Here is a 19,011-nt window from a genome sequence, read left to right as displayed (position 1 = left end):
TTCTAACAGTGGAGTCACCTTCTAATTTATTCTTTGATGTGTGGAGTCGCCAAGGTAGTTTTGCAGCCTTAAAAATTATTTGAACTCCTGCTACCTTCAGAAATTCAATCTTAAGCTCCCGGCAGACGCACCAAAATGTTATCACAAAATCATTACTGAGGGCTGCAACCAAGCAAGATTTCATGTAACTATTTCAACCTAACTTTAGACCAAAGATTAGCCTCTTTGATCAGAGAGGGCTCTCTCACAAAGTCTTGATAAAATCCTTCACTACAATAGATGGCTAACTCTTTATTCATTCATGAAAGCAAAGCTGGTTGGAAACATATCAAACTGGTTCTCATTGGGCAATGGAGTCTAATATATTAAGTAAACAAGGAAAACATAGTCATCTCATGGAAGTCAAGGCTCTTTGCATTACATGTCAAACATACTCCATCAAAACATAGCTTGCCAAACACACAGGAAGTCAGAGCATAAGATTATGAATTCTGAGTGATTGTGTTACAACAAGGCTATAAAAGAACATAAAGTATAAAACACCATCATTATATTTGAACATAACAATCCATCGAGAATCTTGAGTAGAGAACAACACTGTTTTACTATTACTGTCAAAAAAGTCTTACAATGGCCCAAAACAACTCTGTTTTTCTATAAAATGTCCAACCCTTTCTACATCCTAATCTGATCCCTTTATAGGCAAACAAACTTATCCACCTCGAGCTTCCTCCTCCAGCATGAGGGGAGCCTCGAAGGTGGCTATTCACTATCCCTATCTAGTGCATAACTAATTTATTAATTACATAATGGCTAAACTGAAATTACAAATGGTTTTCATTTAATCAAAATCCAAAATCTTTGCTCCTCGTAGTATGATGCTTTTCTGGCTCTTGACACATGTCCTTTTGCTGGTTGGGTTGAGATGGCTGAGCTACAGATACAATGAATACTGACTTTGGATGCTTGAAAGCGCTGATGGCTCATTAATTGACCAAAAGATGTGCTCCTATTTTAACGGTCTCTGTCTCCCATTTTCCTTCATCATTTAAATACCACGCTCCAAACTCTTTAAACCTTTAATGACAACGCATAATCACCATATGCCATATGATCTGGATGCTTCGTGGACCAAACAGGTGTACCAACCGAACATTCTGGTAACCCTACCAATACCCTAGTAGCTCGGTCATAAAGTGCCTTTGAGAAAACTTTATGAAAATAAACAAAATATTTTACTTTCCCTTCAAAACTTACACCTGTCACTATTTGAGCTGCTATGAAATCCATGTATGATCTCCCTCCTGTGTTTGAGACCTTCTTTTTAACATTCGCTGACCTCATCATCAAAATTCATTGTTTTTCCACAAAACAGCATTCTACAGCAGTTTCGTAGCGCGCTACGAAACTGCTGTAGATGTCAAAACAGAACCTATGTATCTTGAAGCGTTTTCTGCTTAGATTCATGATCTCTTCGGACATTTGTACAGCTGTTAGGAACCTAAATAGTTTTAAAAAGATGAAGCTTGCTTCTGTCATTACATATCACAACAACCTTGATTAGCATCAAACCAATAAACAGCTTCAATACTAAACTCTGACTGTCTTGAGCTTTATTTTCTCAACAGCCACTCATTTTCTCTTGGATGAAGCATTCGGTTAAGATATAATTCCTACAGGGACTCTGCTTTTTATGCATAGAACCTAGAAGTCAAAAGCTGCAATGTGGGCACTAACAACTTTATCTCTCAATGGATCCACAATAACATCACATAGTTCTACCAGCACCGAATCAAGGCCTTGAAGCACCATATCCATCCGTGCTTGTGAGACACTGTTTTTGTACAAACCATCGATAAAGGATTCCTTCATATCCCAAAAGATTATTTTCATGCCTGTGAACTCGCATATTCTATCAATGGTTGCATTAATCTTTTTCTGGTGCCATCAAAAGCTGTTGAAAGTACATCCATTGGTCTGTTAGCAGTAACACGCCTTGGCTTGAGATCACAGTCGACTGAGCTTCGCCCTGCCATAACATTTCCTGAGGTTTCTTTTGTGCCCAGCGTTCTCGAATGCTATCCTTCAGCACATTCAGACGGAAAATGGCATAATGAAGAGAATTTAGGCGAACACAAAGCTTGGATGTTGACAAGACATTGATTTGGCTAGAACGTCTATCATCAGGCAATCTGGGGTCGACCACCTTTTTCTTAGCAAATGCCTTCATACCACTTTCTTTGTTGTATCTTGTTAAAATTGGAATAGGTGGTATAAGATCTTGTTTATCCACTAGCGGACTAACAACCCTCTGAGTGTAGGCTTGTAGTGCATTGTCAAGACCACTGACGAGGCCATTTAGCTGCGGAACCCTCATAGGCAGTTGTAAACTGAAAAACTGATCCACTGTCTCTTCCATAATTCTGTAGACTTCAACAATAGAATTACCATGTCGATGTTGAGATAATGAAGGCTCCCATTTCTCTTGCTGAATTTTTCGTTCAATCTATTCTGAGATTCTAGCAAGTTGCACGTTTATCCACCGCATAATCAACATACCAGATATTGTTTCAACCTGGTAGGGCATCATCTGTTGTTTGTAGTTATCATACACCTGGCCATCTTGACACACAGATGAAACAAGTTTCAACAAATGCTGATCAAGGCTCTCAGCTGCTGTTAGTACAGATGCAACATCCTTTGTAAGATGTGACACTTCATCAAGGAACGTTTTAACTCTTTACCATAAAGCTGATGAAGTAATGAAGCAGAAATGGCATTAGACATAGGATTCCAGGGTGATAAAACAGGACGGAAAACATTTGAATCCATTATGGCAATTCTCTTCATATCTTCGGCAAATACTGCTAGACGATGGTCATGTTCTGCCTCTAGTTCCCGCCATCCTTCAACTTTACTATCTTAACATTTCTGTGTTCTTCCGTGTCAAACCCTGTGGCCACTGTTCCTTTAATTATTTCCACACCCTTTCCTTTATAATAGCCCTCATAAAAAGCAGCCATCTGCGTCCATGAAAGCAGTAATTTTTCTCAACAAACGCAGAGTGACACGCTCAACGAGCATCTTTTTCTGCTCACCAGAAAGACTGTCAACATACCCAATTATTCTCTCTAACTGTATTTGGCACTTGAAGGCCAGAATCTGAGCCAAATTGTGCAATTCATGGCTACCAATATTCTGTAGACATTGGTGGATCAAATCCTCTAAATCCTCTGTATCTTCATCCATAAATCAAATCCTCTCCGCCTCGCAGGTAACTGCTCTATTTTCTACATGGATGTCTGCCCGTTTGTGGTCCTTTTTATCGAACAACTCCTCGACTACCCATTCTTTCTCAGCAGAAACCGCAAGATAGAGACTTTACATCCTCGGAAATCTGAATTCATAGACTTTACGATACCAATCACCAGTATTCATTGCTTTGCCTCTAGCAGATACAGTCACAATACCGTTTGCATCAATGTGCTGGTGGAATGACCTTGACTAATACGACCCCTTTTCCGGCAAACATAAGCAAATTTTGACCATGTGTCTCTGTCTTTCATCGGTGGAAGAGCTAATGAACGAACAGCTAATATCTTCGTTTGCCACATCTCTATCCCGGTGTCATTAATCATGGCGACCCTGTGGCAATCAAAACCTTTATAAAAACCACTTGACATTTGGCATTTAATCACTGCATTGCATAAGAGAAAATTCGAATGCTGATATTGTCAAACAGTTAATGCGCATTCTCCATGCTAGTTCACGGACATGGCAATATATAGCATCCATACGCGCCTTATGATCAAATGCGTAGCCCTCAACCTTTGCTCTTTTTCTCATAAAATGTGTCAGGTCACTATTAATGTCAAGAAGCATTGTAACCGGACTCTGTAAGTGCGGGAAGTCTTTTCTGCACTATGGCCAGTTGGGTTTTACAATCATCATCAGCTGACCGAAGTGACTGAATCATTCTCTGGATCTTCTCTCCTTCCTGGCAGCGTTGAGCTACTCCCAAGTATTCTTGAATTTCATGTGGAAGCAACCCTGACAACAAATATGGAAAATGTTGCGAGTGAGATAATTCCATCACACTGAAACAACTATCCAGTAAGGATTCTTGTTCTTTAGTGCCCAATTCTGCAGCCCCCAGGGGATGCCATTCAACCTTCCACGGATGCCATTCATTAGTGGAAAATCTCGTGCATGTTCATCATTTGCAACTTCAGTGAAACCTTTCTCGGCCCTTTCCAGAGCAGGGAAAACAATCCTCTCCTCCATTTGAGCATGTTCCAGCTAGTACCATAAGTATGAACTCCAACAGGGTCATCATCAAACATACTGCAGAACCCAGTATTAGCAATTGCTATCAAACCAAACAGGAATCCCTGATCATCTTAGAGAATATGCTCACCCACAGCCCTTATTTTCTGGAACTCTAATGCTCTAAAATCTTTCTATGGGTACAGAGGCTACAGATTGACGAAGAAGCCATCACACGCTTATATCTTACTTTAGAGCACTGTCATTCGGGAAGCATTCCCTTTGTAAAACCTCAAGGACTGAACTCAATGGCTAGAAGCCACTATGATGAAATGAAAGAATCTGGACAATTATCCTCGAGTGACCAAACCACTACAAGCAAAGAGGTAGTAGATGGACCGTCAACCTCGTAGATGATACCAATTTTAACAAATAGGTATCATTTCTTTTTGCTGCTATAATGTGATAAAATTATGTACGTTTTTTAGAACAATCATTACAAAGAGGCCTGCTGTAATGGGTGTAGGGTAGGATTTATCAGCTATTGGCCACAAGTTTGAATCCCAATTAAAGCACACTGCAGCATCTGACAGTGGAATGCTATCAAACCTGAACCCCAGATCATCACAGGCAATATTCTCACCGCAATTACCTTGTTCTACTCAGTCATAATAACCTTCTCATCGTGGCTTAGGAAGTCCACCATTTATACTAATGACATCAACAGGTCCATTATTTGAAATACAAGCAGTCTCTTCATGTTTCACTGAACTAGGAGCGCCATTTGTTGAACCTACTTTAGCAAACTTCCCATTGAATATCAAAAGAGCTAATCTCCAAAATATTGGTACATGGTGCACAATGACAGATGTAAGCCTACGAATGAGTCTTCCTCTGAAAACATCTTCTTCTTTACCAGTCACTTCTTTAATATGAGACTCCCCTCTTATATCATTATCACCCAACAGAGAAAAATAATCTATCGAAGACTGCACAAGCTCTTATTTGATTTACCCAGAAGATTGGCCACTAAACCATAGACACTGTTTTGCAACAATGCCACATATGCAGCTTTGTGTAGTGCTTCTAGAAGTTTCCCTTAAATATCTGTCATTTCCCAATTTCGCAGCACAGCCAATGCAAGATCAGTGTTTTTCGCTACGAAATCACTAAAACAGGTGGCGCTGCGAAACTGCTAACGGATTTATGCGCTACAAAAACAGTTTGTCCTTCAGCTAAATTGAAAAATTTTGGCAACACTATTTTCAGTGATAACAGTGGCTCCACTTGGGATAGTGTGCCCTTGTGGTACACTAAGAACATGCAGCTCCAGTGCCTTATCCATTTGGGACAAACTAAAATTTTCTTGACAAGCATGACTGTAGGAGAAAGAAAGCTACATCTACTGAAAAAGGAAAATGCTCAGTTAACCTTGAGCTTATTTACATTTACCTACCTACCTACCCTAACAATTCAAACTTCCCTCAGCTCAATCAATATGAAACTTCCAATGCAGCCAATCATTTGTCTCATCTGATATTTGATTTCTTTGACTGTCCCGAAGTTCAGAGCCAATGTGATAGTATGATGACCGCTGCCACTGAAATTGTCTCTGATCTTCATAGGAAAACTGAAACACTGGAGAGTAAAACTCTTCCATGTAATCAGCTATAGGATCCCAGAACACATGATCAGCTTGTTTCTTCTTGTAACCTCCAGGTTGTGCAAACTGATCTTCAACAACCATGTATAGCTCCTTAAACGTGAAAGAGAAAGGAAGTGGCACTCTCTCCTTATGTTCTGTCATAGAAAGCTGCTGAAAATAATGATCATGATAACACTCTTCATTTTCAGGCCACTGATTCTCAACCACACAAGACCCCTCTGATGTGCTATCCACTTTTCTATTTGACAAGTTATCCAGCTGCCTTTCTGAATCATTCCAACAAACAATGGAATTTTCCTCACTATTATGATTATTATTTGAAGTGAGATGCTGCAAGGAATTACAAAATTGAGCAAGCTTTTCCTCTGTCTGAGTGTCATAGAAAATTTCCTCCAATATTTCTTCTTGCTGGGTGCAATCAATTTCGTCTTCATCATGATCTGAAGCCTGACAAATCTGCTGCATCTCTACATCAATATCTAAGGATAAAACATGGTTTTCACAGGTAAACTCTTGCTGCTCTTCATGCTGTGCTTCATGGAGTGTTATACCTTCTCCTTGGTGCTGAAAAACATTGTTATGAAGAGCCTCTAAAATTTCTTCATCTGTAAATTCATCATCACCATAACAATCCTCCAAGTACTGAATAAGATTCAAAGAATGCCTACAGCAATCTTTGAGCAGCAACAAAGAAGGATAACATTCTTTATACATTTCACAGAACACATCATGGAAATCAGCAAGAGAAGATAATGAACCATTTTCCAAACTTTTATACCAAGACCATGCTTCTCCTTCTAAAGTAGCCATAAACATCCTCATGAGACAATCTTCAGGGAAATGAACCTTAAGACTGCGTACATGTATGTGAAACTTAACCAAATGGAGAGCAGCATCATCCTTCTTTTCATCTTTGAATATTGGAAGATCATCTAACCAATCAACCTTTGGCATAGGATTTGGAAAACCAGGGATATGAGACCGATTCATAGGAGCATACCTGGCATTCTTTCTTGCAGTGGAATCCATCTTGAAACTTCATCAAGCTACTGATCTTCTAACAGTGGAGTCACCTTCTAATTTATTCTTTGATGTGTGGAGTCGCCAAGGTAGTTTTGCAGCCTTAAAAATTATTTGAACTCCTGCTACCTTCAGAAATTCAATCTTAAGCTCCCGGCAGACGCACCAAAATGTTATCACAAAATCATTACTGAGGGCTGCAACCAAGCAAGATTTCATGTAACTATTTCAACCTAACTTTAGACCAAAGATTAGCCTCTTTGATCAGAGAGGGCTCTCTCACAAAGTCTTGATAAAATCCTTCACTACAATAGATGGCTAACTCTTTATTCATTATGAAAGCAAAGCTGGTTGGAAACATATCAAACTGGTTCTCATTGGGCAATGGAGTCTAATATATTAAGTAAACAAGGAAAACATAGTCATCTCATGGAAGTCAAGGCTCTTTGCATTACATGTCAAACATACTCCATCAAAACATAGCTTGCCAAACACACAGGAAGTCAGAGCATAAGATTATGAATTCTGAGTGATTGTGTTACAACAAGGCTATAAAAGAACATAAAGTATAAAACACCATCATTATATTTGAACATAACAATCCATCGAGAATCTTGAGTAGAGAACAACACTGTTTTACTATTACTGTCAAAAAAGTCTTACAATGGCCCAAAACAACTCTGTTTTTCTATAAAATGTCCAACCCTTTCTACATCCTAATCTGATCCCTTTATAGGCAAACAAACTTATCCACCTCGAGCTTCCTCCTCCAGCATGAGGGGAGCCTCGAAGGTGGCTATTCACTATCCCTATCTAGTGCATAACTAATTTATTAATTACATAATGGCTAAACTGAAATTACAAATGGTTTTCATTTAATCAAAATCCAAAATCTTTGCTCCTCGTAGTATGATGCTTTTCTGGCTCTTGACACATGTCCTTTTGCTGGTTGGGTTGAGATGGCTGAGCTACAGATACAATGAATACTGACTTTGGATGCTTGAAAGCGCTGATGGCTCATTAATTGACCAAAAGATGTGCTCCTATTTTAACGGTCTCTGTCTCCCATTTTCCTTCATCATTTAAATACCACGCTCCAAACTCTTTAAACCTTTAATGACAACGCATAATCACCATATGCCATATGATCTGGATGCTTCGTGGACCAAACAGGTGTACCAACCGAACATTCTGGTAACCCTACCAATACCCTAGTAGCTCGGTCATAAAGTGCCTTTGAGAAAACTTTATGAAAATAAACAAAATATTTTACTTTCCCTTCAAAACTTACACCTGTCACTATTTGAGCTGCTATGAAATCCATGTATGATCTCCCTCCTGTGTTTGAGACCTTCTTTTTAACATTCGCTGACCTCATCATCAAAATTCATTGTTTTTCCACAAAACAACATTCTACAGCAGTTTCGTAGCGCGCTACGAAACTGCTGTAGATGTCAAAACAGAACCTATGTATCTTGAAGCGTTTTCTGCTTAGATTCATGATCTCTTCAGACATTTGTACAGCTGTTAGGAACCTAAATAGTTTTAAAAAGATGAAGCTTGCTTCTGTCATTACATATCACAGCAACCTTGATTAGCATCAAACCAATAAACAGCTTCAATACTAAACTCTGACTGTCTTGAGCTTTATTTTCTCAACAGCCACTCATTTTCTCTTGGATGAAGCATTCGGTTAAGATATAATTCCTACAGGGACTCTGCTTTTTATGCATAGAACCTAGAAGTCAAAAGCTGCAATGTGGGCACTAACAACTTTATCTCTCAATGGATCCACAATAACATCACATAGTTCTACCAGCACCGAATCAAGGCCTTGAAGCACCATATCCATCCGTGCTTGTGAGACACTGTTTTTGTACAAACCATCGATAAAGGATTCCTTCATATCCCAAAAGATTATTTTCATGCCTGTGAACTCGCATATTCTATCAATGGTTGCATTAATCTTTTTCTGGTGCCATCAAAAGCTGTTGAAAGTACATCCATTGGTCTGTTAGCAGTAACACGCCTTGGCTTGAGATCACAGTCGACTGAGCTTCGCCCTGCCATAACATTTCCTGAGGTTTCTTTTGTGCCCAGCGTTCTCGAATGCTATCCTTCAGCACATTCAGACGGAAAATGGCATAATGAAGAGAATTTAGGCGAACACAAAGCTTGGATGTTGACAAGACATTGATTTGGCTAGAACGTCTATCATCAGGCAATCTGGGGTCGACCACCTTTTTCTTAGCAAATGCCTTCATACCACTTTCTTTCTTGTATCTTGTTAAAATTGGAACAGGTGGTATAAGATCTTGTTTATCCACTAGCGGACTAACAACCCTCTGAGTGTAGGCTTGTAGTGCATTGTCAAGACCACTGACGAGGCCATTTAGCTGCGGAACCCTCATAGGCAGTTGTAAACTGAAAAACTGATCCACTGTCTCTTCCATAATTCTGTAGACTTCAACAATAGAATTACCATGTCGATGTTGAGATAATGAAGGCTCCCATTTCTCTTGCTGAATTTTTCGTTCAATCTATTCTGAGATTCTAGCAAGTTGCACGTTTATCCACCGCATAATCAACATACCAGATATTGTTTCAACCTGGTAGGGCATCATCTGTTGTTTGTAGTTATCATACACCTGGCCATCTTGACACACAGATGAAACAAGTTTCAACAAATGCTGATCAAGGCTCTCAGCTGCTGTTAGTACAGATGCAACATCCTTTGTAAGATGTGACACTTCATCAAGGAACGTTTTAACTCTTTACCATAAAGCTGATGAAGTAATGAAGTAGAAATGGCATTAGACATAGGATTCCAGGGTGATAAAACAGGACGAAAAACATTTGAATCCATTATGGAAATTCTCTTCATATCTTCGGCAAATACTGCTAGACGATGGTCATGTTCTGCCTCTAGTTCCCGCCATCCTTCAACTTTACTATCTTAACATTTCCGTGTTCTTCCGTGTCAAACCCTGTGGCCACTGTTCCTTTAATTATTTCCACACCCTTTCCTTTATAATAGCCCTCATAAAAAGCAGCCATCTGCGTCCATGAAAGCAGTAATTTTTCTCAACAAACGCAGAGTGACACGCTCAACGAGCATCTTTTTCTGCTCACCAGAAAGACTGTCAACATACCCAATTATTCTCTCTAACTGTATTTGGCACTCGAAGGCCAGAATCTGAGCCAAATTGTGCAATTCATGGCTACCAATATTCTGTAGACATTGGTGGATCAAATCCTCTAAATCCTCTGTATCTTCATCAATAAATCAAATCCTCTCCGCCTCGCAGGTAACTGCTCTATTTTCTACATGGATGTCTGCTCGTTTGTGGTCCTTTTTATCGAACAACTCCTCGACTACCCATTCTTTCTCAGCAGAAACCGCAAGATAGAGACTTTACATCCTCGGAAATCTGAATTCATAGACTTTACGATACCAATCACCAGTATTCATTGCTTTGCCTCTAGCAGATACAGTCACAATACCGTTTGCATCAATGTGCTGGTGGAATGACCTTGACTAATACGACCCCTTTTCCGGCAAACATAAGCAAATTTTGACCATGTGTCTCTGTCTTTCATCGGTGGCAGAGCTAATGAACGAACAGCTAATATCTTCGTTTGCCACATCTCTATCCCGGTGTCATTAATCATGGCGACCCTGTGGCAATCAAAACCTTTATAAAAACCACTTGACATTTGGCATTTAATCACTGCATTGCATAAGAGAAAATTCGAATGCTGATATTGTCAAACAGTTAATGCGCATTCTCCATGCTAGTTCACGGACATGGCAATATATAGCATCCATACGCACCTTATGATCAAATGCGCAGCCCTCAACCTTTGCTCTTTTTCTCATAAAATGTGCCAGGTCACTATTAATATCAAGAAGCATTGTAACCGGACTCTGTAAGTGCGGGAAATCTTTTCTGCACTATGGCTAGTTTGGTTTTACAATCATCCTCAGCTGACCGAAATGATTAAATCATTTTCTGGATCTTCTTCTCCTACCTGGCAGCGTTAAGCTACTCCTAAGTATTCTTGAATTTCATGTGGAAACAACCCTGACAATAAATATAGAAAATGTTGCGAGTGAGATAATTCCATCACGCTGAAACAACTATCAGTAAGGATTCTTATTCTTTAGTATCCAATTCTACAGCCTCCAGGGGATGCCATTCAATCTTCCACGGATGCCATTCACTAGTGCAAAATCTCGTGCATGTTCATCATTTGCAACTTCAGTGAAACCTTTCTCGGCCCTTTCCAGAGCAGGGAAAACAATCCTCTCCTCCATTTGAGCATGTTCCAGCTAGTACCATAAGTATGAACTCCAACAGGGTCATCATCAAACATACTGCAGAACCCAGTATTAGCAATTGCTATCAAACCAAACAGGAATCCCTGATCATCTTAGAGAATATGCTCACCCACAGCCCTTATTTTCTGGAACTCTAATGCTCTAAAATCTTTCTATGGGTACAGAGGCTACAGATTGACGAAGAAGCCATCACACGCTTATATCTTACTTTAGAGCACTGTCATTCGGGAAGCATTCCCTTTGTAAAACCTCAAGGACTGAACTCAATGGCTAGAAGCCACTATGATGAAATGAAAGAATCTGGACAATTATCCTCGAGTGACCAAACCACTACAAGCAAAGAGGTAGTAGATGGACCGTCAACCTCGTAGATGATACCAATGTTAACAAATAGGTATCATTTCTTTTTGCTGCTATAATGTGATAAAATTATGTACGTTTTTTAGAACAATCATTACAAAGAGGCCTGCTGTAATGGGTGTAGGGTAGGATTTATCAGCTATTAGCCACAAGTTTGAATCCCAATTAAAGCACACTGCAGCATCTGACAGTGGAATGCTATCAAACCTGAACCCCAGATCATCACAGGCAATATTCTCACCGCAGTTACCTTGTTCTACTCAGTCATAATAACCTTCTCATCGTGGCTTAGGAAGTCCACCATTTATACTAATGACATCAACAGGTCCATTATTTGAAATACAAGCAGTCTCTTCATGTTTCACTGAACCAGGAGCGCCATTTGTTGAACCTACTTTAGCAAACTTCCCATTGAATATCAAAAGAGCTAATCTCCAAAATATTGGTACATGGTGCACAATGACAGATGTAAGCCTACGAATGAGTCTTCCTCTGAAAACATCTGCTTCTTTACCAGTCACTTCTTTAATATGAGACTCCCCTCTTATATCATTATCACCCAACAGAGAAAAATAATCTATCGAAGACTGCACAAGCTCTTATTTGATTTACCCAGAAGATTGGCCACTAAACCATAGACACTGTTTTGCAACAATGCCACATATGCAGCTTTGTGTAGTGCTTCTAGAAGTTTCCCTTAAATATCTGTCATTTCCCAATTTCGCAGCGCAGCCAATGCAAGATCAGTGTTTTTCGCTACGAAATCACTAAAACAGGTGGCGCTGCGAAACTGCTAACGGATTTATGCGCTACAAAAACAGTTTGTCCTTCAGCTAAACTGAAAAATTTTGGCAACACTATTTTCAGTGATAACAGGAAGATTGACTTCAACTGATGGAGATCAATCACGTACTTATGTAGGAACTTGTACATAAATAAGCTCAGGTGTTGAGCATTTGGTTTCCAGTTATAGTTCTTCAGTTTAATCTTAGTTGATGAATAAGGGTGACTTTCCAACTGGTTTGCAGAGGTTTCAGACTTCAAGAATGTTAAATTTCAGTTTTTCAAATTATAGGGTTTTCACAGTTTTGGAATTCATGCCCAACTAAGGCTATTGATCTACGATTCTCAATATTTTGCTACCAAAGCACAAGCATCCTATCACTGTAGATATTTGCGTTGGTTCACTGTACAAATTTTTACATAGTTAAGTTTGGCGAAGCAATGTATGACTCCATGCCCGAGGAGAAGGCACTAATCTGCGGTTCTTAGTGCTTTTGTGGCAAAAGCACTATCCCCAGGTGGAGCCAAATGTTGTAGCTTATATTGTGTTTAAGCTTATTTATCACTTTTATCACAATGCATGGTCTAAAAATCAGTGCAGGGGTTCAACCTTAATGAAGCTCCCTTATTTTCTTTACATCCGCAGAGTCTAAGAGAAATGAAGTATTTTGTTTATTATATATTAAAATCTCAAAATAAAGAAGTGTAAAAGAATCAGCCCCGGTGTAGCCAAGGTCGCTATACGAACAAATCAAATCGCTATATAAATGGTTATATGGAGCCAGACCCAGTATATATATGTGTGTGTGTGTGTGTTAGCGATGCAGTTAATCACAATCGCAAAAAATGTAATGAGCATTTATGTTATCACCACGGAATCACCGATTGCAATTTGCGATGGTGGGCCAGACCTGAAGAACTATATGTTGCATTTTATAAGTCCCGACGGGTCCGCAAAGCATCTTTGCATATGTGTTGGTTCCTTTGCCGATTGCAATGAGTGATGGAAAATTCAGACCTGAAAATATATGCGTTACGTTTTATAATGTCGACGGGTTTGCGATATCGCATAGCACTTTATGTATATGTATATGGTTATGTCGATTACGATTTGCGATAGGCCAGACCCGATATGGTAAATATTATGTTTAATTCTTCCCGCGCATTCGTTATGTCGCATGTCGTTAAGTTTTGTATTGATATATCAATTGAAGGCACCAATTGTGATTTGCGATACGAAGTCATGAAGTATTGAACATGCGGATCTGATGGATTTATGAAGCTGAATTAATTCTTTATGAGTTCCATAATAATCAAAGGTTGCGGGAAAAATCAGTGTTAGAGGCAAATTCAAAGGAAGGTAATTAGCGCGGTTCAATTGTGTTTTGGCCAATTAAAGCACGCCCGATACAGGCGTAAGCCTAGATTTATGCACAATTCAAAGTCAAACACTGTTTATTATGGTTAAAGCGGATTAATCATTATTAAACCATCTACAAAAGAATTCAAGAGTTGATTAACAGAGCCAAAAAGCCAGTAGTCATTGTCATGTTCAATTATTTTCTATTATTTTATGTTCTTTGGGATGTCTTTACCCTCTGTGTAATATTTTGTAATAATTCTTACTTCAGATAGTTAGAGAAACAATTTTAGTAGTTTGATAGTTTTAGAGATTAGAAACTGTTTCACAATGTATAAAAAGAGGAAAATTTACAGAGAAGGGGGGTTCGAATTTTGGAGAACCTGGAGACTAAGCCACTGTATTCCTAATAGAGCTGTTGATTAATAAAAGAATCAGAAGTTTCCATGAATTTTTGGGTATAATTTTGTAACTTCTTTGTCATGTGTCATCTTATGTTTTCTTCTTTCAAGTATAGTAATGAAGTTGCAGGTCTTTATTTGCTTATGTAGATAAAGTTAAAATCCCTTAAAAGAGCGCTCATATACTTGAAGTTTTCATCTTCCTTTCTAAGTTATAGATAATAGTTTCTATGTAAGGCAGCATATTATCTTTAACTTCTCCAAGGGTCGTAGATAATAGTTTTCTGTGTCAAGCAGCATATTGTCTATGATTCAGTTCTCATTTTCATAATTATTCTAAGTGACGGATAGTAGGTTCTGTGTTAAGTAGCGTATTATCTTAAACTTCTCCTTCAAGCTTTCTTCATTCATCATTTATATCTAGCAACAAGTGGCATTCCGAGATTTTCCAGTCACATATGTATTAAGGGTTAAAGACCAAGTTTTCCAGGTCCTTCATTTAAGAATATAACAAACAATAAAGTGACAAATAAGTGACAAAAAACAATAATAATTAATGTCTTAAGCACAATTTCTCCATAGCCAAGAAATTGGTTTCTTAAGGTACAACATTAATTGGCGCCATTTTCAGGGAGAGAAGACAAGAACACTTTTCCCTGGGTTTTTCAATATTTTCCTTTGGTTGTTCAGTGAGGAGGAAATGCTTGGCTGTTTTGAATCAAAGCAATAACTATGGCTTCAAGAAGACCCCATATAAGATCAAACACTTCACAATAGAAGGTTCAAGCTCTTTCAGATCATGAAAGGCTTGTTTCTAGGAGGGTTGGAAAGTCTAAGATCCCAATTACACCAATTCCTACATTGTCTGCATCAGGCAGCAACTTATCTGAACATTCATCTGCTAAAGAGTCATCTTTTTCATCATCTTTATTTCAGGAACCTAACTTTCAAGAGAAATCTTTAGAGTCTGTTACTTTACCTGCTATAATTATTCAACCTAAACCAATAGCCACGTTACCACCTTTGCACACTCCAATTACTTCTCAGTCAGGTTCCACATCTATTGGCAATCAAGGTTCAATAAACATGGAAATACCTGCATTCTTGATGAATAGGTATGCACCCCTTCAACTGCCACAACCGTTTAATCAAATGCCACAGGATTACCTCACAACTCTTCCTCGTTTTACAGGGGAAGATGAACAAGTAGCAGAGAATCATGTATCAGTATTTTGCAATTTTGCAGATAGCCTAAATGTTGAACATTTAGATGTTATTCTAAGACTTTTTATTCAGTCCTTGGATGGAGAAGCAAGGAAATGGTTTAAAGGACTTCCTAATAATTCTATTCCTTCTTGGGAAGAGATGGAACGTTTATTCATCCAGAAATGGGGAGAAAAAAGAGACCATGGGTATTCATTAACAGAGTTTAATGCCATAAAGAAGAAGTCTGATGAAACTGTGGTCGAATTTGTCAGAAGGTTTAACAAATTGTACAATAGTCTTCCAGTGGAGATTAAGCCTCCTCCTACTGGTGCAAAAATAACTTTTGCAGGGGTTTTTGAATCAAATTTTGGATTCACATTAAGGGAAAGAAGATCTCCAACCCTTGATCAGATCCAAATAGATGCACTAGAGATAGAAGTAAATCTGGTGGCTATAGGAAAAGCACCAGAAACACAGCCTATCCAAGACAAGGGAAAGGCAAAGATAGAATCCTCTCAAAGTCAAGAATTGGAGGATATGTGTAATGTAATTAAAACTTTGTCAGATAAGTTAAATAAGTTAGAGATAGAAAATAAAAATTCTCAGAAACAAACACAGTATAATAAGAGCTTTAATCCCCAATACAGAAGACAACCTTTGCAATTTTGCAGAGAGGAATAAAAGATCAATATCAGATTCAAGCACCATTATATATAGAGGTAGATCCTATTGAAAAACAAGAGCATCCTGAAGATCAAATTTCTACATTATATGCAGTAGATGAAGATGAACTTGGTAGCGAAGGAGAAGAGTATGAATATGATGAAACATATGCCATTCATGATGAAAATAAAATTGATGAAAATTGGAAGCAATTCTCTAATTTTATGCAGGCTGAACTACATAAGAAATATGACTTGAGATCGAGGAAAAGATCAAGAAATCAAGAAAATGAAAGATGTTGTAACATGCATTTGTGTTGCCTGTAATATTCATGTTTCATTCAAGAATCACTTGAAAATATCTTAAAAAAAAAGAGATAAGGCAAGAGGGAAATGTAATAAATTACATAGAGAAATCGCTAGAATAAAGAATTATAAAAGAATCGGTCTCGGTGTAGCCAAGGTTGCTGGAAATGTTTCTTTGATTGAGCTTATTCCAAGGAAGGAATAGGTGCTGGTTTTCTTCTAATTGCACCTAGAGGTAATATGTTCCCTTTTTTCTTTAAATTAGAGTTTGAGGCAACAAACAATGTGGCAGAATATGAGTCCTTGATTATTGCTCTACAAATAGCTAAACAGATGGGAGTTAAGTCAATTTATGCTTTTGGAGATTTGGAGCTGATTATTAAGCAAATAAAAGATCACTACCAAACAAAGCACCCTAGGCTTAGGGCATACAAAAATGAGGTATGGGATTTGATTGAGAACTTTTTTGAAGCTTTTAACATTCAATTCATTCCAAGAGATGAGAATAGATTAGCAGATTCATTGGCTGTGGCTGCTAGTACTTTCAAGCCTCCTATTAATCCAAGACTAAGATATGAGGTAGAAATGAGGCATAGACCCTCTGTTCCTGATAATGTTAAAAATTGGCAAGTTTTTGAAGATGATCAGCAGATTAAAGAGTTTTTGACTATGGTTGAAGAGTTTGAGGGCACAAAAATTGATCAGGATGAGGAAGAGACAACAGAAATTGCAGAAGTCAGTGATTTAAAAGATTCAATAGCAAATCAGAAGATCTTTCAATTGAAAGATAATATTCTGCCAAAGGGACTTGTTCCTCTTGAAAGGCTTTTTAATTCCAATGATGTGGTTGTTGACTCAGGGAAAATTTCACAAGATGAACATATTCAGGATCACAACATTGGAACTCAGGAGAAACCCAGGTTAGTAAAATTATACGGTGGAGTTTCACCTAATTTTCAAGAGAGATATATTAAACTTTTCAAGAATTATGTTGATGTCTTTGCATGGTCCTATGAAGATCTCAAAACTTATGATGTAAATATTATTCAGCATAAAATTCCTTTGAAGGAGGGAATTAAACCCTTCAAACAGAAGCTTAGACAGATAAATCCTTTGCTTCTACCATCAATTGAAAAGGAGGTCAAAAAATTGCTTGATGCCAAAATAATAGTTCCGCTCAGGTATTCTGATTGGGTGGCTAATTTAGTGCTTGTGAGAAATAAAAATGGAGAAATAAGGTTTTGCATGGACTTTAGAAATCTCAACAGGGCTTCTTTGAAAGATAACTATCCATTGCCTAAAATGGATCATGTACTTCAAAAGGTGACATGATCTTTTAGAATGTCAATACTGGATGGATTTTCTGGGTATAACCGGGTGGCTATGGATAAGGAGGATCAGAAGAAAACGACGTTCACAACTCCCTGGGGAACCTTTATGTATGCCATAATGCCTTTCAGATTAATGAACGTAGGTGCTACATTTCAAAGGGCTATGGACATTGCTTTTGTTGGAGATAAGTTTGTAGTAATATATTTGGATGATACTACTATTTTCTCAAAGTCTGATGAAGAACATTTGGACCATTTGAAAAAGACTTTTGATAAATGTAGAAGATTTGGACTTTCCTTAAATCCAAGAAATCCATTTTTGCTCTAGAAGAAGGAAAATTATTTGGGCACATTGTTTCCAGAGAAGGAGCAAAGATAGATCCGGCCAGAGTACAACCTGTGCAAAAAATACCATTGCCTAGGAGTAAAAAGGATATTCAAAAGTTTCTAGGAAATATAAACTTCCTGAGAAGATTTGTATCCAACTATGCAAAAATCCTGAAAGAAATCACTGATATGCTGAAGAAGGAGAATTAAGTGCATTGGACCAAGGAAGCTAAAGAATAATTTTCTAGGATTAAAGAGGCATTGCAGGCAGCTCCAGTCCTAATCAGCCCTGATTATCAAAATCCTTTCCAAGTTTTTTCATTTGCGTCCTTAAATTCAATAGCTACTATCTTATTACAGAAAAATGATGAAGAGAAAGAACAACCAGTCGCATTCTTGAGCAAGATTCTCAGGGACGCTAAGATTAAATATAATATTCTTGAGAAACATGTATATGCTTTGGTAAAAGCCCTGAAAGCTTTTATAACTTATGTGTTGCATTCACAAATCATTGCTTATGTGCCAAATACTACAGTAAATGATGTATTAATACACACTAACGTAGAAGGCAGAAGAGGAAAATGGATAGCCAAGATCCAAGAATATGACTTGGACATAAAACCCACAAAGTTGGTGAAAGGGCAAGGATTGGCAAAAATGTTAACAGAATCAAACTTTCAGGCATTGGGAATCAACCTGCTGACACCTGTGGATGAAGGAGCAGCTGAAGAAAATGAAGAAAAGCAAGACCCAGGTATGAAGATCAGGTATAAGTTTTTGTGTTTAGAATGGTATAAGCATATAATTCATTATTTGTGCTTTCTTTCCTGCCCCCAATCTCTAGATAGAACAAAGTATAGAGCACTAAAGATCAAAGCGCAACCATATATGATTGTGGAAGGCAATTTATACTGGAAGGATCCTGTTGGAATTTTATTACTATGTTTAATAGAGGATGAGTTTACAGGAACAATCAAAGAT

The sequence above is a fragment of the Pinus tabuliformis genome, chromosome Q (assembly GCF_031772625.1).
Source record: "Pinus tabuliformis cultivar Carrire ecotype Pingquan chromosome Q, CPIR1, whole genome shotgun sequence".
In the NCBI taxonomy this organism is placed as follows: domain Eukaryota; kingdom Viridiplantae; phylum Streptophyta; class Pinopsida; order Pinales; family Pinaceae; genus Pinus; species Pinus tabuliformis.
The sequence above is the reverse complement of the archived record's forward strand: the minus strand, read 5'-3'. Positions refer to the sequence as shown.